Source organism: Salmo salar, chromosome 13 (genome assembly GCF_965601325.2).
Source record: "Salmo salar chromosome 13, fSalSal1, whole genome shotgun sequence".
Classification (NCBI taxonomy): domain Eukaryota; kingdom Metazoa; phylum Chordata; class Actinopteri; order Salmoniformes; family Salmonidae; genus Salmo; species Salmo salar.
In genome coordinates this window covers 69219643-69244497 of record NC_138303.1, presented here as the reverse complement: position 1 = coordinate 69244497, position 24855 = coordinate 69219643, and the positions used below count along the sequence as shown (strand labels likewise).

General features: G+C 43.2%; 1 protein-coding gene across 2 annotated transcripts in view; it reads left to right on the top strand.

Annotated features, from left to right (window-relative positions):
- The window catches only part of LOC106567633 (galactosylgalactosylxylosylprotein 3-beta-glucuronosyltransferase 1-like), a 120114-nt gene that overhangs the window by 45245 nt on the left and 50014 nt on the right, over positions 1-24855 (top strand). For both annotated transcript variants that reach the window (XM_014137154.3, XM_014137153.3), the window contains exon 2: positions 13101-13477. The gene's annotated coding sequence lies outside the window, so the exon portion shown is untranslated. The remainder of the gene's footprint in view (positions 1-13100; positions 13478-24855) is intronic.

Genomic DNA, 24855 nt, shown 5'->3' with positions numbered 1-24855 from the left:
AAACTGTTCCTGGATGGTTGGGAGAAGTTGCTCTCAGAGGATGTGTTGGTACCATTCTTTACTCATGGCTGTGTTCTTAGGCAAAACTGTGAGTGAGCCCACTCCCTTGGCTGAGAAGCAACCCCACACATGAATGGTCTCAGGATGCTTTACTGTTGGCATGACACAGGACTGATGGTAGCGCTCACCTTGTCTTCTCCAGACAAGCATTTTTCCGGATGCCCCAAACAATCGGAAAGGGGATTCATCAGAGAAAATGACTTTACCCCAGTCCTCAGCAGTCCAACCCCTGTACCTTTTGCAGAATATCCGTCTGTCCCTGATGTTTTTCCTGGAGAGAAGTGGCTTCTTTGCTGCCCTTCTTGACACCAGGCCATCCTCCAAAAGTCTTTGCCTCACTGTGCGTGCAGATGCACTCACACCTGCCTGCTGCCATTCCTGAGCAAGATCTGTACTGGTGGTGCCCGGATCCCGCAGCTGAATAAACTTTAGGAGACGGTCTTGGAGCTTGCTGGACTTTCTTGGGCGCCCTGAAGCCTTCTTCACAACAATTGAACCGCTCTTCTTGAAGTTATTGATGGTCCGATAAATGGTTGATTTCGGCGCAATCTTACTGGCAGCAATATCCTTGCCTGTGAAGCCCTTTTTGTGCAAAGCAATGATGATGGCACGTTTTTCCTTGCAGGTAAACATGATTGACAGAGGAAGAACAATGATTCCAAGCACCACCCTCCTTTTGAAGATTCCAGTCTGTTATTCGAACTCAATTAGCATAACAGAGTGATCTCCAGCCTTGTTCTCGTCAACACTCACACCTGTGTTAACGACAGAATCACTGACATGATGTCAGCTAGTCCTTTTGTGGCAGGGCTGAAATGTAGTGGACATTTTTTGGGGGGATTCAGTTCATTTGCATGGCAAGGAGGGACTTTGCAATTAATTGCAATTTATCTGATCACTCTTCATAACATTCTGGAGTATATGCAAACTGCCATCATACAAACAGAGGCAGCAGACTTTGTGAAAATTAATATTTGTGTCATTCTCAAAACTTTTGGCCACGACTGTACAGTTGAAGTCAGAAGTTTACATACACCTTAGCCAAATGCATTTAAACTCAGTTTTTTACAATTCCTGACATTTAATCCTAGTACAAATTCCCACCACTTTATTTTAAGAATGTGAAATCTCAGAATAATAGTAGAGAGAATGATTTATTTCAGCTTTTATTTCTTTCATCACATTCCCTGTGGGTCAGAAGTTTTAATACACTCAATTAGTATTTGGTAGCATTGCCTTTAAATTGTTTAACTTGGGTTAAACGTTTCTGGTAGCCTTCCACAAACTTCCCACAATAAGTTGGGTGAATTTCGGCCATTCCTCCTGACAGAGCTGGTGTAACTGAGTCAGGTTTGTAGGCCTCCTTGCTCGCACACGCTTTTTCAGTTCTGCCCACAAATGTTCTATGGGATTGAGGTCAGGGCTTTGTGATGGCCACTCCAATACCTTGACTTTGTTGTCCTTAAGCCATTTTGCCACAACTTTGGAAGTATGCTTGGGGTCATTGTCGATTTGGAAGACCCATTTGAGACCAAGCTTTAACTTCCTTACTAATGTCTTGAGACGTTGCTTCAATATATCCACATAATTTTCCTACCTCATGATTCCTCATTATGCCATCTATTTTGTGAAGTGCACCAGTCCCTCCTGCAGCAAAGTACCCCCACAACATGATGCTGCCACCCCCGTGCTTCACGTTTGGGATGGTGTTCTTTGGCTTGCAAGCCTCCCCCTTTTTACTCCAAACATAACAATGGTCATCATGGCTAAACAGTTCTATTTTTGTATCATCAGACCAGAGTACATTTCTCCAAAAAGTCAGATCTTTGTCCCAATGTGCAGTTGCAAACCGGAGTCTGTCTTTTTTTATGGCGGTTTTGGAGCAGTGGCTTCTTACTTGCTGAGCGGCCTTTCAGGTTATGTCTATATAGGACTCGTTTTACTGTGGATATAGATACCTTTGGAACCTGTTTCATCCAGCATCTTCACAAGGTCCTTTGCTGTTGATCTGGATTTGATTTGCACTTTTCGCACCAAAGTACGTTCATCTTGTCTCGGCTGTTGAAAGGAGAGGACCAAGGTGCGGCGTGTGTGTAGTTCCACATTTTTATTTACTCTGTGAAACTAATGCAATACATAAAATAACTGAATAGACAAAAACAACAAACCGTGACGCTGAGGAGAAAACAAACACTACTCAATAATAATCACCCACAAAACCCAAGAAGGAAAACCCCTACTTAAATATGATCTCCAATTAGAGACAACGAGGACCAGCTGCCTCCAATTGGAGATCATCCCAAACAAGCCAACATAGAAATACAAAAACTAGAACCTAAGAACATAGAAATAGAAAACATAGAAAAACACCCCCTGTCACGCCCTGACCTGCTCTACCATAGAAAATAACAACTTACTATGGTCAGGATGTGACACATCTCCAGGAGACAAAACACGTCTCATTCTTGAGCGGTATTACGGCTGCATGGTACCATGGTGTTTATACTTGCGTACTATTGTTTGTACAGATGAACGTGGTACCTTCAGGCGTTTGGAAATAGCTCCCAAGGATGAACCAGACTTGTGGAGGTCTACAACAGTTTTTTCCTGAGGTCTCCCACTGAGTTTGAAGGTAGGCCTTGAAATACATCCACAGGTACACATCCAACTGACTCAAATGATGTAATTTAGCCTATCAGAAGCTTCTAAAGCCATAACATAATTTTCTGGAATTTTCTAAGCTGTTTAAAGGCACAGTCAACTTAGTGTATGCAAACTTCTGACCCACTGGAATTGTGATACAGTGAATTATAAGTGAAATAATCTGTCTGTAAACAATTGTTGGAAAAATTACTTGTGTCATGCACAAAGTAGATGTCCTAACCGACTTGACAAAACTATAGTTTGTTAACAATAAGGTTCTGGAGTGGTTAAAAAACGAGTTTTAATGACTCCAAACTAAGTGTATTAAAACTTCCGACTTCAACTGTATGTGTACCTATGTTGACAAATTTTGTGAACAAAAATACTGTTTAAAAGTCACACAATGTATAAACCTATTAAAACTGGAGCATGCCAACCCTGCTGGGTGTGCATGCTTCTGTTCCAACCCAGCACTAATACACTTGATTCAATGTATCAAACCTAATTAGTTAATAATCAAGAGTGCTATTGCTGGGTTGTAACGGAAGTCTGCTCACCCAGTTGATCAGGAATCAGTGCAGCGATGTTGGCCACCTCTGGTGTTGACTTTTTTGTTGTTCACCTGAAATTATGCTTTTGTAGTAATAGGCTACTTGTTACTAAAATGTCTAACCTTTACATATGAGTTATCTTACGTGTATACTTATGATTATAAGCCAGCAGCATACCACCCTGCATATCACTGCTGGCTTGCTTCTGAAGCTGAGCAGGGTTGGTCCTAGTCAGTCCCTGGATGGGAGACCAGATGCTGCTGGAAGAGGTGTTGGAGGGCCAGTAGGAGGCACGCTTTCTTCTGGTCTAAAAAATATCCCAATGCCCCAGGGCAGTGATTGGCACTGGGTGCTGTCTTTTGGATGGGACGTTAAAACGGGTGACCTGACTCTCTGAGGTCATTAAAGATCCCATGGCACTTATCATAAGAGTAGGTGTGTTAACCCCGGTGTCCTGGCTAAATTCCGAATCTGGCCCTCAAACCATCACGGTCACCTAATATTCCCCAGTTTACAATTGGCTCTTTCATCCCCCTCCTCTCCCCGGTAACTATTCCCCAGGTTGTTGTTGTAAATGAGAACGTGTTCTCAGTCAACTTACCTGATAAAATAATGGATAAATTAAAAAAATATGGAGGTGTTCATTCGTTGAAGTTAAGTGTTTAAACTTATTTTAATACTTAACTTAACTATTATTCAAGATGAACTAGTGTCGATGTTGATTAATCACAGATCACAAACCTACAATAAAGAGGGGAAGGGAATCAGTCTCAGATGTATCTGTGTTTTTGTGTTGTATTCTCAAATTAACATGACTTTTTTGTTCAGTCATAAGCTCTACAATTAGTTTTATTAGATTGTAACAATTTTTTCAGGATATCAGCCCTGTGAACCCATTTTGCAGCTGATAATAGCATGCAACGCCAATGCAGCCATAGGCCTACAGCAGTGGTTCCCAATTCTAGTCCTTGAGTAACCCCAAACGCACACATTTTTGTTGTAGCCCCAGACAAACATACCTGGTTCAACTCATTGAGGGCCTGATGATTAGCTGAGAAGTTGAATCAGGGGCTACAATAAAACTGTTCTGTTGGGGTACTTGGGAACCACCAGCCTACAGTATGATGGCATTAGTCTTATGGGTACTTGCAATGCCCCTCTTGACATTGTGCATCTGAAGTGGAGAATAGCTTAACTCACACGTTGTTTACATTGTTCAGCTATATATTCTCAATTTAAAAGCAATACCAGCCGACAATGTATGTATATGTGGCTAATCATTATACTAGATTTTGTACATGCCTTGTGCTGACATGAAATTGTTTAGTGCAAATCCAACCTCTGTAATCTAGGTGGTGTAATGTCAGGAAGCAGGAGATGATGGGATCCTTAGCTTAAAACATACAACTACTACTACTTTTCTCCTAGAAGGTCTGAGTGGCACTTGGAGGTGCCACTGTGATAATGAAGATGGTTTGCTTAACCTGTTTAGGATAGGGGGCAGTATTTTCACGGCCGGATAAAAAACGTACCCGATTTAATCTGGTTATTACTCCTGCCCAGAAACTAGAATAAGCATATAATTGTTTGATTTGGATAGAAAACACCCTAAAGTTTCTAAAACTGTTTGAATGGTGTCTGTGAGTATAACAGAACTCATATGGCACGCCAAAACCTGAGAAGATTCCATACAGGAAGTGCCCTCTCTGACCATTTCTTGGCCTTCCAAAGCCTCTTTATCGAAAATAGAGGATCTCTGCTGTAACGTGACATTTTCTAAGGCTCCCATAGGCTCTCAGAAGGCGCCAGAACGGGGAATGATGACTCTGCAGTTCCTGGGCGAAAAACAGTAGGGCTTTTGGAAAATGGTCGTTCTGAGAACAATGAGACGGGCGTGCGCGTGCATGTGAATACTCCATTTTCTATTTTCAGTGTTTGAACGAAAACAAGGTCTCCCGGTCGGAATATTATCGCTATTTTACGAGAAAAATCGCATAAAAATTGAATTTACACAGCGTTTGACATGCTTCGAAGTACGGTAATGGAATATTTTGAATTTTTTTGTCACGATATGCGCCGGCGCGTCACCCTTCGGATAGTGTCTTGAACGGAAGAACAAAACGCAGCTATTTGGATATAACTATGGATTATTTGGAACCAAAACAACATTGGGTGTTGAAGTAGAAGTCCTGGGAGTGCATTCTGACGAAGAACAGCAAAGGTAATCCAATTTTTCTTATAGTAAATCTGAGTTTGGTGAGTGCCAAACTTGGTGGGTGTCAAAATAGCTAGCCATGATGGTCGGGCTATCTACTCAGAATATTGCAAAATGTGCTTTCACCGAAAAGCTATTTTAAAATCGGACACCGCCATTGCATAAAGGAGTTCTGTATCTATAATTCTTAAAATAATTGTTATGTTTTTTGTGAACGTTTATCGTGAGTAATTTAGTAAATTCACCGGAAGTTTTCGGTGGGTATGCTAGTTCTGAACGTCACATGCTAATGTAAAAAGCTGGTTTTTGATATAAATATGAACTTGATTGAACAAAACATGCATGTATTGTATAACATAATGTCCTAGGAGAGTCATCTGATGAAGATCATCAAAGGTTAGTGCTGCATTTAGCTGTGGTTTTGGTTTTTGTGACATTATATGCTAGCTTGAAAAATTGGTGTGTGATTATTTCTGGCTGTGTACTCTCCTGACATAATCTAATGTTTTGCTTTCGTTGTAAAGCCTTTTTGAAATCGGACAATGTGGTTAAATAAAGGAGAGTCTTGTCTTTAAAATGGTCATATGTTTGAAAAATGGAAGTTTTGGGATTTTTGAGGAGTTTGTAATTCGCGCCACGCTCTATCATTGGATATTGGCGAGGCGTTCCGCTAGCGGCACATCTAGATGTAAGAGGTTTTTAAGACTACTACAACAATTGCATTGTCTATGCTAAATGTGTTTAAATTGTAAAAGAATGACAATAGTTGGCCTATAAGAAACACTTTTTATTCAATGGGGCTAGGTAAAGCAGAGATGGCAAAATATTTTTCATTTCACCCATACAACAACATAGCCTATTATTAAAGCACAGTATGTTTACAACATAAACAACAGTCTTTTACACATTCCAAATTAAATTCATACAGTTTAAGGGGGCACCTTTGTCTTGACGACAAGGTGAAGGTGCTCTCTAATTGAATGGCACAACAGAATCATTCAGATAGTCCAAAGTACAGCATATGACAACCATCTCGTATATCTGAGGGATGTCTCCTTTCATATCTGGAAAAGCAGAAACTGATGCTGCTGCATCATTGCTCATCTTCACAGTCGGAATCCAGTCGACATGTGTGTCTTGATAGAGGTCAGCTGGTGAACCTACAGTACAGAAACAAATGAGAAGCACACCTGATGTTAGAATATCACTTCTTTAGGTCACATATACAATCAGGGCTCTTAAGTGTTTTTTAATTCATTCAGGTTCATTTTAGTTTCACATAAAGATGAAATCTATTGCTGGGCTGGAACAACCAATAGTCAACACATCAGGTTGTCCTATCCCATTGAGTCCTTTGTCCCTCCTCTTATGAATAGAGTTATCAAATTATCATATGAACTTTTTACGTTAATTTGACAAAAGCTGGATCGCTTATAGCCAGGGCCTCTTTCGGCCTAGATTAAATGGTTGCTTTCAAGACGAGGACGTTTTTCAGTGTCAGACATTAGAGTAAACCTAAACTACCATCATTTTAAAAAGGATTTTGCTGTCTCTAGTCATATAAAGTAGTAAATTGCATGAAATGTTTATCAAAGGCCACATTTTTCCTGTCCAAAATGAAAGAAAAGTCTCTGATATAGCCTAGAAACCTATGCCACTACACGGTTATTAACAGCCTAAATTATCACTATCCAATCTGCTCATCACATTAGGAATAGTACGCTTACATTAGTCTGCATATGCGATGATAGAGGCATGCAATTCTTTGTTAAAAAGGGACATTTTATGGTGAAACAATTGCGTCCCCAAAATGTGGAAACTCACGCGACACATGCTAATAGCTAGACTACAAGCTATTGACCTAACTAATTTTGACTAAGTTAGTGTTGTTGTTAACACCTTGTTAGCATATCAGCGAAACTAAACTCGAAATGGATCAGACTTGATTTACCAGTGAGGAAATGATTGTAGCAAACCCTGCCTGTATTGACAGCTGTCTGGGATCCGGTCTTGAAGGACAAAAAGGTTTCTTCGCTTTTCTGAGAGTTCTTGAGTGTCACGACTTCCGCCGAAGTCGGTCCCTCTCCTGTTCGGGCAGTGTTCGGCGGTCGACGTCACCGACCTTCTGGCCATCGCTGATCCATTTTTCATTTTCCATTGGTTTTGTCTTATCTTACATCACACCTGGTTCCAATCTCATCAATTACATGTTGTGTATTTAACCCTCTGTTTCCCCTCATGTCCTTGTCGGTGATTGTTTGTTTGTATGTGATGTGCAAGTTATGTTCTGGTGCGCAATGGGTTTTGTACCCACTTTTATTATTTGGTATATTTTGGTTTTCGGAGTTTTGTGAGCACTTATTAAACGACTCTGTTTATACCAGGTTCGTTCTCCTGCGCCTGACTTCCCTGCCACCAGCACGCACCCATTACATTGAGTCTTGTCTCATTGGTGTCACCAATGGCGTTTCGTGATTGTGGGGAATCTGTAAACATATTTATTCCCCGTTGTCTTTCCTGCCTTGTTAGAGAGGCCAAATACTCCACATAAAATGACCGTGGTGATGAATCAACTAGTTTCAGGCACTGTTATCATGCAATTTGGGGTGTTGTTGTCAGAATAATTAATGAGGTGGTTTTCCAACATGGCCGCCAGGAGGCGTTATACATCAACTGAAAGCCCTCTATACTCTAAATGTCATGGCCAAATAATCTCAAAGTAACTTCAAACCAAGTCGATGAGTTTTGAGTGTGTATTAAACTTTAAATGAATCCTGAGTACAACTGACCTGTTATTTTTTATTTATTTGTATTTTCCTATGCAATGCAATGACCTAACGGCTAGGGGTGGAGACAATGATATTCACGATAGGAAATATCACTCCAAGCTATCTTCAAAAGTTGGCAGCCTTGGCTACCAATGTGTTGCCTCATTCAGAAACCTTGACAGAAAGCAGACGTTGATCATGGTTCATTCATGGTTGTACTCTCATACCCTACCTCAATGGGAGAGAGCATTGAGAGACATTTATCAGAGATAGAGATATTGTATTTTTTTTACATCGGGCTGAGAAAGATATTACATTTACATTACATTTAAGTCATTTAGCAGACGCTCTTATCCAGAGCGACTTACAAAATGGTGCATTCACCTTATGATATCCAGTGGAACAACCACTTTACAATAGTGCATCTAAATCTTTTAAGGGGGGGGGGGGGGGAGGCGGGGGGGTTAGAAGGATTACTTTAATGATGAAAGAAGATGAGTGGATGTATTTCCAATATGGCTCCAAATATTATTTTATGTGAAGCAGTTGATTTAACAGTTCACCTAAATCATACAGTACTGTAGGTTGTGTTTAGAAATGCCACATAGATGGAATATGTCGCTCTCTGTACCTGAGCTTTTTTCCACTTGGTCTAAACTCAAGAGTAGGTGCTGTATCAGATACTCAGTTCCTCTGAAAATCTGTCAGAAAACAATTAATAATTTTCCATCCTTAACAATTATTTGAATTGTCTCAAACTACAAAATAATAAAATACATGAGCCACTCTATTTCAATGCAATGACCTAACTGTTGAAGCATCACATTAGTGCAGCATGCTGGTGCTCTAATAGGAAAGTGCTTTGAGCAGGTGTACTGTAGATGCTGCTCCTCTTGGATAACTTGCACCTGTTCTATGGCCACTGCGACCACAGAGAAGGCAAAAGGTGCAAGACCTGACCTCGGCTATATTCCTTTACAATGGGAGGAATAATACCAGGTATACAGACTGTGTGGAAGAGGAAAGAGCTGTAATGAAAGAGCACTAGGAGAATGGAGGAGTGGACAGAGGTGGTAGAGGCCAGGGCGGAGAGATCAATGATATCAAATCCCCACGTTATTGGCAATTGTGCAAAAATGATTTTTTCCCTTCTAACTGGGCAAAGCTGGAGAATGTTGCCAAGACATTTTATTTGCTACAGTCCAAATGATGAGTTTCACTGAAACAGGAATGCAGGCATACACTTTTAAGACTTTCTTTCCCAACTTACAGCAAAGAATAGGTGGTATTTACGGTGTAGTAATGGGTTTGTTATCCCTCCCTGAAACTCTTGTAAGTTTCCCTGATCCTTTACCATGAACAGAGCCTGTTTCAAGAGCATCCAACTGCTTTCATTAGAAGACTTGAGTGAATGGTCTGTCAAGGAAAGATATTAGACCAGGCTGGTTGAGGTTGGTTGAGGAAAAAACTTCCACATGTCTAATCATGGGTGGGGATGGATAGCCGTAAACACAAACACCTAGCAACCCAAAGTTTGCCTGTTCGAATCTCTAACACCTTTAACATTTTAGCAACTTTGCAGCTACTTACTACTTTTATCTACTTAGCAAACCCTTCTCTTAAACTAACTCATAACCCTAGCCACCTAGCTATTTGTCATTTTTATTCCTTTACCTTTATTTAACTAGACAAGTCAGTTAAAAACAAGTTCTTATTTACAATGATAGCCTACCCCAGCCAAACCCAGACAATGCTGGGCCAATAGTGTGCCATTATATGGGACTCCCAATCATGGCGAGTTGTGATACAGTCTGGAGTTGAACCAGGGTGTCTGTAGTGATGCATCTAGCACGAGAGGCAGTGCCTTAGACCACTGCGCCACTCAGGAGCCCAATATACATTTTGAAAATCCGTAACATATTGTATGAATTGTAATAAGTAACATATCATACGAAATGGATGATGGACATCCACAAATTAATAAATACCATACAAAGGTAACATATCACACTTATAGAATTGTCCCGGATTTACGCACATTGATTCGGTACAGGTACCCCCTTTAAATAGCCTCGTTATTGTTATTTTATTATTACTCTTGAATTTTTTTCACTTTAGTTTATTTAGTAAGTATTTTCTTAATTATTATTTTTCTTAAAACTGCATTGTCTTTTGGCACCTGAACTGTTAGCAGGACACCTACTACAACATCCGGTGAAATCATAATATTAAATGTTCATAAAAATACAAGTGTCATACATCATTTAAAAGCTTAACTTCTTGTTAATCCAACCGCGTTGTCAGATCTCAAAAAGGCTTTACGGCGAAAGCATACCATGCGATTATCTGAGGACAACGCCCCACACCAAAATACTTTTTCAACCTGCACAGGCGTCACAAAATCACAAATAGCGATTAAATAAATCACTTACATTTTAAAATCTTCCTCTGTTTGCAATCCCAAGGGTCCCAGCTACACAATGAATGGTCGTTTTGTTTGATAAAGTCCTTCTTTATATCCAAAAAAGCCAGTTTAGTTGGCGCCAATGATCTCAGTAATCAACTCTTTCAACATGCATACAAACAAATCCAAAAAGTTACCAGTAAAGTTTGTCCAAACAAGTCAAACAATGTTTCTAATTAATCCTCAAGTACTCTAATATCTAAATAAATGATAATATTTAAGACTGAGAATAGTATGTTGAATAGGGAAGATAAATGACGAAGAGCGCGCACCTCATAACACGCGCCACTTTTCTAATGAGAGACACCTTGTAGTTCTTCCAACTACTTGTTCATTTTTCAAAAAACAAGCCTGAAACCCTTTCTAAAGACTGTTGACATCTAGTGGAAGCCATAGGAACTGCAATCTGGGTCCTATCTATTTGTATTTCCCATAGGCAAGCACTGAAATGGCCTGTGACCTTAAATCAAAAATCCAGGATGGCTCTTCCTCGGGTTTTTGCCTGCCATATCAGTTCTGTTATACTCACAGACATTATTTTAACAGTTTTAGAAACTGTGTTTTCTATCTAATGCTACCAAGTATATGCATCCTAGCTTCTGGGCCTGAGTAAAAGGCAGTTTACTTTGGGCACATCAGTCATCCAAAATTCCGAACAAAAACCAGTCTCCAAAACAGGTTAAGGGCTTGTAACCTGTTGTATTTGGCGCATGTGACAAATAAAATGTGATTTGATTTGATGTCATTGCGGAGCTATACAGAGCCCTCCGCATTGTTAAAACATTTGGGAAGTGGACAACGAAGCATGTCTCCAGAGGCTCCGCAATTACGTCACACCATCCATACCGTGCTTCCGACCGCATTTTTGGATCAAGCATAAACTGACACTTGTTAAATAGAGGACTCATCATAGATATAACCCGTTTTAATATGGCCATTGCCCAGTGGTCAGGTAGAGAGAGGAAAAAATAAATGTTTGTTATATATATTTTTTGCTAAATATATAGTGGGTAGTTCAAGTAGTTAGCTACACTGCTACATGACACAAATAAAGTAAAGCATTTATGAAAACACCATGAAGATTTGAATTTAGTTAAACTACCATACTGCAAAATGTAGTTAAATTACAAGTTGAATTACATGTAGTGAAACTATGACCAACACTGGTTGGAATATAAAGCTTTAATCACGCGAGGACATTCTCGCTGCCTGAGGTTTACAAAGTATTTTTTTAATGAAATTAAATGACAACATTTGTGGAAGATTGTATTATCTTTTGGGATGAGGAAATAAGACACTTGTCCTTCAAAAGAAGCCAACAGGCAGAGTCAGATTTAGGAGTTTTTCAAGGACATCCTCCTCTCTGTCATCAAGTGTATGTACTCTTATTTTTTTTTAGCTACTTTCCACCATATCCCATCATAACCCTTAAAGTGAAATGCTCTTAAAGTTAAATTATCTTCCAATATCTTCCTTGAAAAAGGAGGGGATACATGCCTTTTCAAGAAATTGATGCTGTCTCTCTCAACTGTCAGATAAAAATAATGTCTCTCTCAGAAACAAAAGAATAATAAAAAAATGTCACCTGTGGTTTTTTGAGACAAATTCTGAAGAATTTGAACAAATGTTTTATTTTCTGAAGAGGTCATTGAGTCTAGTGTATACACCATTTAATACAATATTCTGGGTGCGCTTTAATTTCACATTGCCATTTTCAGACACTGTCTATAGACTGATTCAGCCTTTGATTCACTCTGTAATACAGTAGCATTGATCTCGACTGGTCTTTCACAGGGCAGGGAGTTTGCAGACACTTCCTCCTCTTCCAAAACTGCTGCATGCACTCCTCAGAGAAACAACTGTATTCTAATCCCCTGCCAAAAGTATTTAGCTCATTTCCTGCTTAACTACCCCTATCAACATGTTCCTCAATCCAATCTCAATCCAATATAGAAATGTCTCACTGTACTGCCTCTCATATAGCCATTTTCTTTACAATCTGGGCAATTTCTTAAATTAGAGGTTAATTTTTACCATGTCAAATATGTGGCAATTCAGGGGCTTAAGGATGTCCGCTCAGAATGTGGCCCTTTCATAACGCTCGTCAGGAAATGAAAGCGAATGACAATAAATGGCATGACTGTCTGTCTGACTGCCCATGTGACTGTTGCTTGTACTGCAGATAAATTACCTGAATATTATGCATCACAGTTTTATAATACCTCATCCCTAAGCAAAAATCCCATTCGGGAGGCTGTTACATTTTTATAGGATTTATCCCATTGTCCCACCATGTGCCCCACCCCCACCCTTTCTGTCAGCTTTCAACAATCCCAGCCTTTGTTTTTGGAATGAGAAGCAGCATTCTTTCAGAAGGATGACCTCTTCTGTCTCCACAGGGACTGGCACTGAGGACGCGACCCTGCTGCCCGTGGATTGGATACCTCGCACTACCCGGATCAGCCTGCTCAGACTCATAGCTCCTCAGTGGGGCAAGTCACTTTGTGTACTTCACTGGGGAAAGAGGAGGAAGCTGACTTTATGGGTCCCTTCCAACAAGTTGGAAATCGCAAATTCAACAATGAGAGGTTTGGAAGGTATCAGTGGCTAACTGCAAGCATTGCAAAGCAACCACTAGCCTGCTATTCAGTGGAGTGGCTGTGTGTTTTTTTTCAGAGTTTCCACCCTAAATACAGAGAATGCCAGACTTTGATGACAAAGTTTGCCCACAAAGGACCGCCGTGCCAACTTCCTGTTTAAGTGAGCACACCACAAGGTGAGTCCAAAAATGTCTTGTAACTTTATGCTGCTGCATAAATTATGTAATATGCAAGAGAGATATGAATACTGTAGCTAAGAAAGTAATACTAAGTGTATGTTGTGTAGTAAGCTGTTAGTAGCCCATGTGCCTCACCCTAATAATTTGGTCTATTTTCACCAACACTGTATTGTAAACACATTGTTCGTGGCCGGTGTGTGCTTGTTTGCAGACTTTTTTTGTACAGCTTTGACAGTGCTACTGTAGTAGTGGTGACGCTTGGCTTGCACGTTCAAATTGAGCACACACAACATTCTACAATAGAATTGTGTTATTTGAAGTGTCAAATAGTGTTATTTGACGTGTATCTTTTTTGACACGCAAAGACCCAAACGGCGTTCAATGTGCCTCACCCTAATAATTTGGTCTATTTTCACCTCTTAATTTCGCCTACTGTTCTAACTTGGTGGTGCACATGTAGCCTATAACCTGTTTTAGAGAAATATAATCATCAAATATTGTAAGCGCTTTCATTGTCTGCTTATATGCCCCTTTTATTTATCCTACGGTTCTGACTTGGTGTATGCAAAGGACTGTAAGAACGGCCCATGTTCTGAATTCTGCCGCTGTACATTTCAAAAGTGCTGGCCAAGTAGTTATACTGACTACGTCCGTCGTCGCTTGCTCATTAATGTCTCAATCAAAATGATGGATTGCCTCTTCTCCGCTTGTCGTCCTCTTATGCCATAGTTTGTGCATCTCAATTGTCAGTAGAAACCACATCAGCTATGTTTTTTAAAAGGCAGTAAATGAGGCTGAATTAACTGTTTCACTGCCAGACTAGGCTCCGCTGATAACCAGGTGTAGCAGTGGTATGGTGTTGGGACTGCTGTTGGGACAGCTTTATATAGGCCCTAACAGTTTGTGGGCACTGTTTGTCACCGTTATAGTGCAATTCATGTATTGTTTAGTGTTGTGTAGTGGCTTTGCTGGCATGCATCCCACTATTTTTTTTTGGCCCCACCAAGATTTACATGCTAAAATCGCCACTGACCATTGGTGATAATGAGATAAGACTCAAGAACTGTCAGAAAAGTTAAACCTTTTTGCCTGTCAAGACCTGAACCCAGACAGCTGTCAGTACAGGGTCTGCTACGATTAATTAATTACTGGTAAGTCAAGTCTGATCAATTTCGAGTTTAGTTTAGCTGTTATGCTAATCAGATGTTAACAACAACATTGTTTACAGTAAATTTGCCAAAATTAGCTAGCTAGATAGCTTGATGTCTAGCTATTAGCATGTGTCGCGTGAGTTTCACGTTTTGGGGAAACAATTTTTTCACCATAAAAATACACCTTAATAACAATGGATTGCATGCCTCTATCGTCACATTGTAAAGACTGATGCCGGGAATGAGAAGCAGGTACGAGGAGTCAAACATTTAATAGGAACAGACAGGTAACATGACAGAAACAGCGCCAGCACACGGGTATACAAGGACATATGAACATTAATGCAGAATCAGGGAACAGAGTGGGGAACCAGACAGATATAGGGAAGGTAATGACAGAGGTGATTGAGTCCAGGTGAGTCCAATAATTGCTGATGCGCGTGACGGGGGGAAGGCAGGTGTGCGTAATGATGATGTGGGAGTGCGTAATGCTGGGTAGCCTGGCGTCCTCGAACGCCAGGGGGGAATGGTTGGAGCATGTGTGAGACACATTTGCAGACGAATGTAAGCGTACTATTCCTAATGTGATGAGTAGACTGGATAGTAATAATTTAGGCTATTAATATGTACGTAGTGGCATAGGCTTATGGGCTATATCAGAGATGTTTCTTTCCTTTGCACAGCAAAAATGTAGCCTTTAATAAACATTTCATGCAATTCTACTACACTTTATATATGACTGGAGACATTAGTAGAATATGTTTTATTACGATAGTAGCCTAGGCCTACTCTACTGACACTGACAACAGATCAATAAAAATGACCTTGTTTTGAATGCAACCATGTAATCTAGGCCGAAAAGGGGCCCTGGCTAAAAGGGATCCAGCTTTTGTCAAATTAAGGTCAAAAGATGCATTTTAGCAAACCCTAAACATTTTCCTTACAAAAGTTTCCTAACCTGCTGCATAAATTATCTGCTACAGAATGTAAAATATTACATCAATTTGACAAAAGCTGGATCCATTCTGGCCATGACCATGAAAAGGGGAGATACAAATTTAATAAAAAAAAATAAAAAAACATCATATAATAAACACATTTAAAAAAATTAAGAACTGGACATAGGACAAAGGCCTAAATGGAATAGGACAACCTGCCTTGTTGATTATTGTCACGTCCTGACCAGTAAAAGGGGTCATTTGTCATTGTAGTATGGTCAGGGTGTGGCAGGGGGGTGTTGTTTTTGTGTGTTTTGGGGTTGGTTTGTTTCATGGGGATTTGTTCTAGTTTTCATTTTCTATGTTCATTTTCTATATGTGGCCGAGTATGGTTTCCAATCAGAGGCAGGTGTCTTTCGTTGTCTCTGATTGGAAGCCTGTTTTTTCCTGTGGGTTGTGGGTGGTTGTTTTCCGTATTGTCTGTGCACCTTATGGACCTGTTTTGTCGTATTGTTTATTTTGGTTAAGTGTTCACGTTAATAAAAGATGAGCACTTTACACGCTGCGCCTTGGTCCAATCCTTCCGACAGTTGTGACAGAACCACCCACCACCGAAGGACCAAGCAGCATGGAAGGGAGCAACAGCAGAGGTATCTGGAGTCCTGGACCTGGGAGGAAATCCTGGATGGGAAAGAACCCTGGAGTCAACCTGGAGAGTATCGCCACCCGCCGGAGGAGATAGAGGCAGCGAAGGCGGAACGGCTGGAACGTCAGGAGGAGGCTAAGAGGCACCCCCAAAAACAATTGGGGGGAGGGGTCATTACGGGTAGTTTGGCTAGGTCAGGGGGGAGCCCTGACCTAACTTCCCGGGCGTACAGGAGAGAGCCGTGGAGCAAAACGGAGCCAAGAATGGAGTCAAGCACGGAGCTTGACGCGAGATTCCGGAGGGAGGTACTGTTGGAGAGGGCACGACTGAGCAGGCGTGCAGAGGGGCGAGCAATGCATTACGGGGTGATGCGCAGTCTCGCCCATCCGCACGCACAGTCCGGTGTGGTCGGTACGGGCTCCGCAGCGTTGCCGTGCTAGAGTTGGCACTCAGCCAGGAAGGAGTGTGCCTGCTCAGCGCATCTGGCCGCCAGTGCGTCTCCTTGGCCCAGTTTATCCTGCGCCTGCACTTCGCACGGCAGCCCTCATTCTCCAGCACAGCCCAGTTCGCCCTGTGCCAGCGCTCCGCCCGTGCCGGGCTACAGTGACCATTCAGCCAAGACGGGGTGTGCCAGCCCTGAGCTCCAGACCTCTGGTGCGCCTCCACGGCCCAGTGTGCCCCGTGCCTGCTCTGCGCACCCAGTCTCCTGTAAGTCTCCCCAGTCCGGGGAGACCGGTCCCAGCTCCACGCAGGAGGCCTCCAGCGACGCTCCTCAGCCCGGAGCCTCCAGCGACGCTCCTCAGCCCGGAGCCTCCAGCGACGCCTCCCAGTCCGGAGCCTCCAGCGACGCCTCCCAGTCCAGAGCCTTCAGCGGTGGTCTGCAACCCAGAGCCTTCAGCGGTGGTCTGCAGCCAAGAGCCTTCAGCAACGGTCTGCAGCCCAGAGTCTTCAGCAACGGTCTACAGCTCAGAGCCTCCAGCGGGGGTCGGTAACACAGAACGCGAGCTACGCCCGGAGCCAGAGCCACATCCATAGTGGGAGGATTGGCGAAGTAGCACAGGAACCGTCATTGACGGTGGCCACCCTCCCTTCCCTCCCTTTAGGTTTAGGGTTGTTTTGTGTTTTTTTTTGTTTTGAGGTGCAGTCGGGGTCTGCACCTTCGGGGGGGGGTACTGTCACGTCCTGACCAGTAAAAGGGGTCATTTGTTATTGTAGTATGGTCAGGGCGTGGCAGGGGGGTGTTGTTTTTGTGTGTTTTGGGGTTGGTTTGTTTCATGGGGATTTGTTCAAGTTTTCATTTTCTATGTGTGGCCTAGTATGGTTTCCAATCAGAGGCAGGTGTCTTTCGTTGTCTCTGATTGGAAGCCATACTTAGGCAGCCTGTTTTTTCCTGTGGGTTGTGGGTGGTTGTTTTCCGTATAGTCTGTGCACCTTACGGAACTGTTTTGTCGTATTGTTTATTTTGGTTAAGTGTTCACGTTAATAAAAGAAGATGAGCACTTTACACGCTGCGCCTTGGTCCAATCCTTCCGACAGTTGTGACAATTATTGGTTTCTCCAGCCCAACAATTGATGTAATCTTTATATGAAACTAAAACATCTGAATGAATTAAACACAACCATACACTTAAGTCCCCTGATGGTATAGGTGACCTGAAGAAGTGATATTCTAACATCAGGAGTGCTTTTCATTTGTTCATGTACTGTAGGTTCACCAGCTGACCTCTATCAAGACACCCATGTTGACTGGATTCCCACTGGTAAGATGAGCAATGCTGCAACAGCAACAGTTTCTACTTCGTCCTTTCCCAGCTATGAAAGGAGACATCCCTCAGTTATACGAGATGGTTGTCATATGCTGTACTTTGGACAATCTGAATGATTCTGTTATGCCATTTGAGTAGAGAGCACCTTCACCTTGTCGTCAAGACAGAAGTGCCCCCTTAAATCATATGAATGTATAAAATGTATTTTGAAAAGTGTTAAAGACTATTGTTCATGACATTGTAAACATTCTGTACTTTAATAAAACACTATATTGTTGTATGGGTGAAATTAAAAGTATTGTTCTCTCTGCTTTACCTAGCCCCGTTGAATAGAAAGTGTTTCTTATAGCCCAACTATTTTATTTATTTTACAATTTAAACACATTTAGCATAGACAATGCAATTGTTGTGGTAGTCTTAAGCAAATCATCTTCATTAACACTGAAGTACCTCTAAGTGCCACTCAGACCTTCTAGGAGAAAAGTTGCTGGCATTGAACTTGGTAGTAGTAGTTGTATGTTTTAAGCTAAGGATCCCATCATCTCCTGCTTCCTGACATTTCACCACCTAGATTACAACGGTTGGATTTGCACTAAACAATTTCATGTCAGCACAAGGCATGTACAAAATCTAGTATAATGATTAGCCTCATACATTGTCAACTGGTATCGTTTTTAAATTGAGCACATATAGCTGAACAATATGTAAACCATGTGTGAGTTAAGCTTCTCTGCTTCAGATGCACAATGGCAAGGGCTGCATTGCAAATACCCATAAGGCTAATGCCATCATACTGTAGGCCAGTGGTTCCCAACACCAGTCCTCGAGTACCTCCAATAGTACATTTTATTGTAGTCCTGGACAAACACACCTGATTGAACTTATCAACTAATCATCAGGCCCTCTGAGTTGAATCAGGTACAGTGCATTCGGGAAGTATTCAGAACCCTTGACTTAACATTTTGTTATGTTACAGCCTTATTCTAAAATGTATGAAATACACTGCTCAAAAAAATAAAGGGAACACTTAAACAACACATCCTAGATCTGAATGAAAGAAATAATCTTATTAAATACTTTTTTCTTTACATAGTTGAATGTGCTGACAACAAAATCACACAAAAATAATCAATGGAAATCCAATTTATCAACCCATGGAGGTCTGGATTTGGAGTCACACTCAAAATTAAAGTGGAAAACCACACTGCAGGCTGATCCAACTCTGATGTAATGTCCTTAAAACAAGTCAAAATGAGGCTCAGTAGGGTGTGTGGCCTCCACGTGCCTGTATGACCTCCCTACAACGCCTGGGCATGCTCCTGATGAGGTGGCGGATGGTCTCCTGAGGGATCTCCTCCCAGACCTGGACTAAAGCATCCGCCAACTCCTGGACAGTCTGTGGTGCAACGTGGCGTTGGTGGATGGAGCGAGACATGATGTCCCAGATGTGCTCAATTGGATTCAGGTCTGGGGAACGGGCGGGCCAGTCCATAGCATCAATGCCTTCCTCTTGCAGGAACTGCTGACACACTCCAGCCACATGAGGTCTAGCATTGTCTTGCATTAGGAGGAACCCAGGGCCAACCGCACCAGCATATGGTCTCACAAGGGGTCTGAGGATCTCATCTCGGTACCTAATGGCAGTCAGGCTACCTCTGGCGAGCACATGGAGGGCTGTGCGGGCCCCCAAAGAAATGCCACCCCACACCATGACTGACCCACCGCCAAACCGGTCATGCCGGAGGATGTTGCAGGCAGCAGAACGTTCTCCACGGCGTCTCCAGACTCTGTCACGTCTGTCACATGTGCTCAGTGTGAACCTGCTTTAATCTGTGAAGAGCACAGGGCGCCAGTCGCGAATTTGCCAATCTTGGTGTTCTCTGGCAAATGCCTAACGTCCTGCACGGTGTTGGGCTGTAAGCACAACCCCCACCTGTGGACGTTGGGCCCTCATACCACCCTCATGGAGTCTGTTTTTGACCGTTTGAGCAGACACATGCACATTTGTGGCCTGCTGGAGGTCATTTTGCAGGGCTCTGGCAGTGCTTCTCCTGCTCCTCCTTGCACAAAGGCGGAGGTAGTGGTCCTGCTGCTGGGTTGTTGCCCTCCTACGGCCTCCTCCACGTCTCCTGATGTACTGGCCTGTCTCCTGGTAGCGCCTCCATGCTCTGGACACTACGCTGACAGACACAGCAAACCTTCTTGCCACAGCTCGCATTGATGTGCCATCCTGAAATTTATTGTCAATCAGTGTTGCTTCCTAAGTGGACATTTTGATTTCACAGAAGTGTGATTGACTTGGAGTTACATTGTGTTGTTTAAGTGTTCCCTTTATTTTTTTGAGCAGTGTATTTTTTTACCTCATCAATCTACACACAATACCCCATAATGACAAAGTGAAAACAAGTTTTTAGACATTTTGGCAAATGTATAAAAAAATATATAGTAAATACCTTATTTACGTAAGTACCTTATGCTATGAGAATCAAAATTAAGGTCAGGTGCTGTCACGACCGTCGTATAAATACTTGGACCAAGGCGCAGCGTGAGTAGAGTTCCACATTTTAATAATAGTGAAACTTCCAAAACATCAAAGATATAACGATCGTGAAAAATGTAGCGCACATAGGCACTCATACAAAACAATATCCCACATCGCAGGTGGGAAAAAGGAAACACTAAGTATGATACCCAATTAGAGGTAACGATATTCAGCTGCCTCCAATTGGGAACCATACACACACACACCAACATAGAAACACAATACCTAGAAACCCCCCCAGTCACGCCCTGACCTAAAACACCATAGAGAACCCCGAAGGCTCTCTATGGTCAGGGCGTGACAGTACCCCCCCCCCCCCCCCCCCACCAAAGGTGCGGACTCCGACCGCAAAACCTGAAACTAGATGGGGAGGGTTAGGGTGGGCAACTAGCATCGGTGGCGGCTCCGGTGCGGGACGTAGCAGCTGCTCAGACCGCGGAGCAGGCCATGGAGCCGAGCTGAACGCCGTGCCCGGACTGAGCACCGGCGCAGAGGAAGGCTCCGGCCATGGAGCCGGGCTGAACGCCGTGCCCGGACTGGGCACTGGTGCAGAGGAAGGCTCCGGCCATGGAGCGGGACTGGACGCCGTGCCTGGACTGGGCAGTGGCGCACAGGAAGGCTCCGGCCATGGAGCGGGACTGGACGCCATGCCTGGACTGAGCACCGGTGCAGAGGAAGGCTCCGGCCATGGAGCGGGACTGGACACCGTGCCTGGACATCGGCGCAGTGGAAGGCTCCGGCCATGGCACCAGTGCAGGAAGCTCCGGGCCGTGGACTGTTACTGGAAGCTCCGGACCGTGGACCGTCACTGGAGGCTCTGGACCGTGAATCGTTGCTGGAAGCTCCGGACCGTGGACCGTCGCTGGAGGTTCCAAACCGTGGACCGTCGCTGGAGGTTCCGGACCATCGCTGGAGGTTCCGGACCATGGACCGTCGCTGGAGGCTCCGGACCGTGAACCGTCGCTGGAGGCTCCGGACCGTGAACCGTCGCTGGAGGCTCCGGACCGTGAACCGTCGCTGGAAGCTCCAAACCGTGAACCGTCGCTGGAGGCTCCGGACCGTGAACCGTCGCTGGAAGCTCCGAACCGTGGACCGTCATTGGAGGCTCTGAACTGTGAACCGTTGCTGAAAGCTCTGGACTGTACACAAGCACTGGTGGACGAGTGCGGGGAGCCGGCACAGGACATACCGGGCTGGGAAGGCGCACTAGAGGCCTGGTGCGTGGAGCCGGCACAGGTTGCACCGGACTGGTGATACACTCTTCAGGGCGAGTGCGGGGAGCCGGCACAGGACGTACCGGGCTGGGGAGGCGCACTGGAGGCCTGGTGCGTGGAGCCGGCACAGGTTGCACCGGACTGATGACACGCTCATCAGGGCGAGTGCGCGGAGCCGGAACAGGACGTATCGGGCTGGGGAGGTGCACTGGAGGCCTGGTGCGTGGTGCCGGCACAGGTTGCACCGGACTGTTGACATGCTCCTCAAAACGCCTGCGCTGCAGCATACTCCTAGCCAACATCTCTCTCCGATATCCCTCCTCAAACTGCTCCATCGACTCCCAGACGGTCTCTGGCTCTCGGCTCGGCCGACCGCCCCTTGTGCCCCCCCCAAAAAAAATCTTGGGGTTGCCCTTGGGTTGTTTGTGGCCGCGGACCCCGGCGTTGTCGCTGTCCTCCTTTACTCCTCGGCGACTCCCGCCAAGGAAGAGTCTCACATCCACCTAGTATCTCTTCCCATGACCAACTCTCCTTCACCTCCTGGTCACGCTGCTTGGTCCTGACTTGGTGGGATATTCTGTCACGACCGTCGTATAAATAATTGGACCAAGGCTCGGCGTGAGTAGAGTTCCACATTTTAATAATAGTGAAACTTCCAAAACAACAAAGATAACACGATCGTGAAAAATGTAGCGCACATAGGCACTCATACAAAACAATATCCCACATTGCAGGTGGGAAAAAGGAAACACTAAGTATGATCCCCAATTAGAGGTAACGATATTCAGCTGCCTCCAATTGGGAACCATACACACACACACCAACATAGAAACACAATACCTAGAAACCCCCCCAGTCACGAGGGCTCTCTATGGTCAGGGCGTGACAGGTGCATCCTGTTTCCATTGATCATCCTTGAGTTGTTTCTACGACTTGATTGGAGTCCACCTGTGGTAAATTCAATTGATTGGACATGATTTGGAAAGGCACACACCTGTCTATCTATACAAGTTGACAGTGTATGTCAGATCAAAGCCATGAGGTTGAAGGAATTGTCCGTAGAGCTCCGAGACAGGATTGTGTCGAGGCACAGTTCTGGGGAAGGGTAACAAAACATTTCTGCAGCATTGAAGGTCATATGGAAAAAGTGAAGGGGACTGAATACTTCCTGAATGTGCTGTATGTTTGTCTGGGGCTAAAACAAAAATGTGTGCTGTTGGGGTTACTCAAGGACTGGAATTGTGAACCACTGCTGTAGGCCTATGGCTGCATTGGCGTTGCATGCCATTATCAGCTGCAAAATGGGTTCTCATGGCTGATAAAGAATGGTGACAAACTAATTGGAGAGCTTATGACTGAACAAAAAAGGTAATCTGAGAATACAATGAGAAACAGACATTAGAGACATATTCCCTTCCCCTCTTTATTGTAGCATTGTGATCTGTGATTAATCAACATCGACACTAGTTAATATTGAATAATTGTTAAGTTTAAATACTTAACCCAAATAATGAACACTTTCATATTTCAAAGTGTACAAGTAAGCTAACTCGTATCTAAAGGTTAGACATTTTAGTAACATGTAGGCTGTTTTTACTAAAGCATAATTTTAGGTGAACAAAAAAAAGTCAATACCATACCTTGCTCCACTGATCCCTGATCTATGGGGGAGCAGACTTCTGTTCCAGCCCAGCAATAGCGCACTTGATTATTAACTAATCAGGTGTGTTCATGCTGGGCTGGAACAGAAGCATGCACACCCAGCAGGGTTGGCCTGCTCCAGTTTTAATAGGTTTATACATTTTGTGTGACTGTTAAACTGTATTTTTGTTCACAAAATGTGCTAACATATAATTATACTCAAATAAGACAGTACTGAATATTATGTTTCTAGTTATATATCTCTGTCTACAGTTTTTCTCGCTAGGGAATGGAACTGGAGAATATTTTCATAATGTCCTCTCACAAAGGTACCTGCCCTATCCAGAGTAGCCTAGTCTCCCTTCTATGACAGCTGGAACTGCTAGCTACCTAATTACAAATGCATTTAGAGTTACAACGATAACCAGCTAATATGAAGTTAGCAACCTGGTGATATTTAATTCACTTAGGTAGCTATACATTATGTAAAGTTATCTAACTAGTGAACATTACATTAGCAGCTCATATGAGTTAGCCTGCACACTACGTTTCTGTGGAAAGCTAGCTAGCTAATAATTGTTTATGATAATATTCAAAATATATTTACTTTCTTGAATAGGTTCGTCCAATTCCTCCATTTTCTGGGCCCTTAAAAAACTAAATAATGGGCAATCTTCCGAAGTTTCCTGTGGTAGCAAAAGGCAGCCAGCCATGTGGACGATTAGATAACTTCCAACAGGCTGACTTTGGTCTTCCAACATGGCGCCTCGTGCATTTTGCTAGCTGATTTGTGACGCAACTGCAAGCTCTATAGAAAATGACTATCAAATAACAATGGAACATTCTATTGGGTATTTGGTTACTCTTCGCCATTTGATCAAATGATTTACCTAGACTGACTCATCATTGAAAAACAATGTTACAAATTGTAGAACTATTTGTTTTAGGGAAATTGGTCATACCGGGAAATAATACAATTCCAAGATATCCAAATCTGATAGCGTATTGGTTATATAGTTGCCACCAGTAATAGTGTGTGGTATAGCAATACTCAGCATGCTAATATGAAAGGTGTGCTCTGCCATGTGTTGAGTTGCCACAGCATGTTAACACAAAGATGTAGGTAAACTATCTCTAAAAATGAACATTGGCGATTATAAGCTCTTCTGTCCCTTGCTGCGGAGACTTGCTTCCATTCAGCCGCAAGAGCATTAGTGAGGTCCAGCACGGATGTTGGGCGATTAGGCCTGGCATGCAATCTGCGTTCCAATTCATCCCAAAGGTGAATTGGGTTTGAGGTTAGAGCTCTGTGCAAACTGACTTGTTGGAAAGGTGGCATCCTATGACGGTGCCATGTTGAAAGTCACTGAGGTCTTCAGTAAAGCCATTCTACTGCCAATATTTGTCTTTGGAGATTTCATGGCTGTGTGCTCAATTTTATATACCTGTCAGCAACGGGTGTGGCTGATATAGCCGA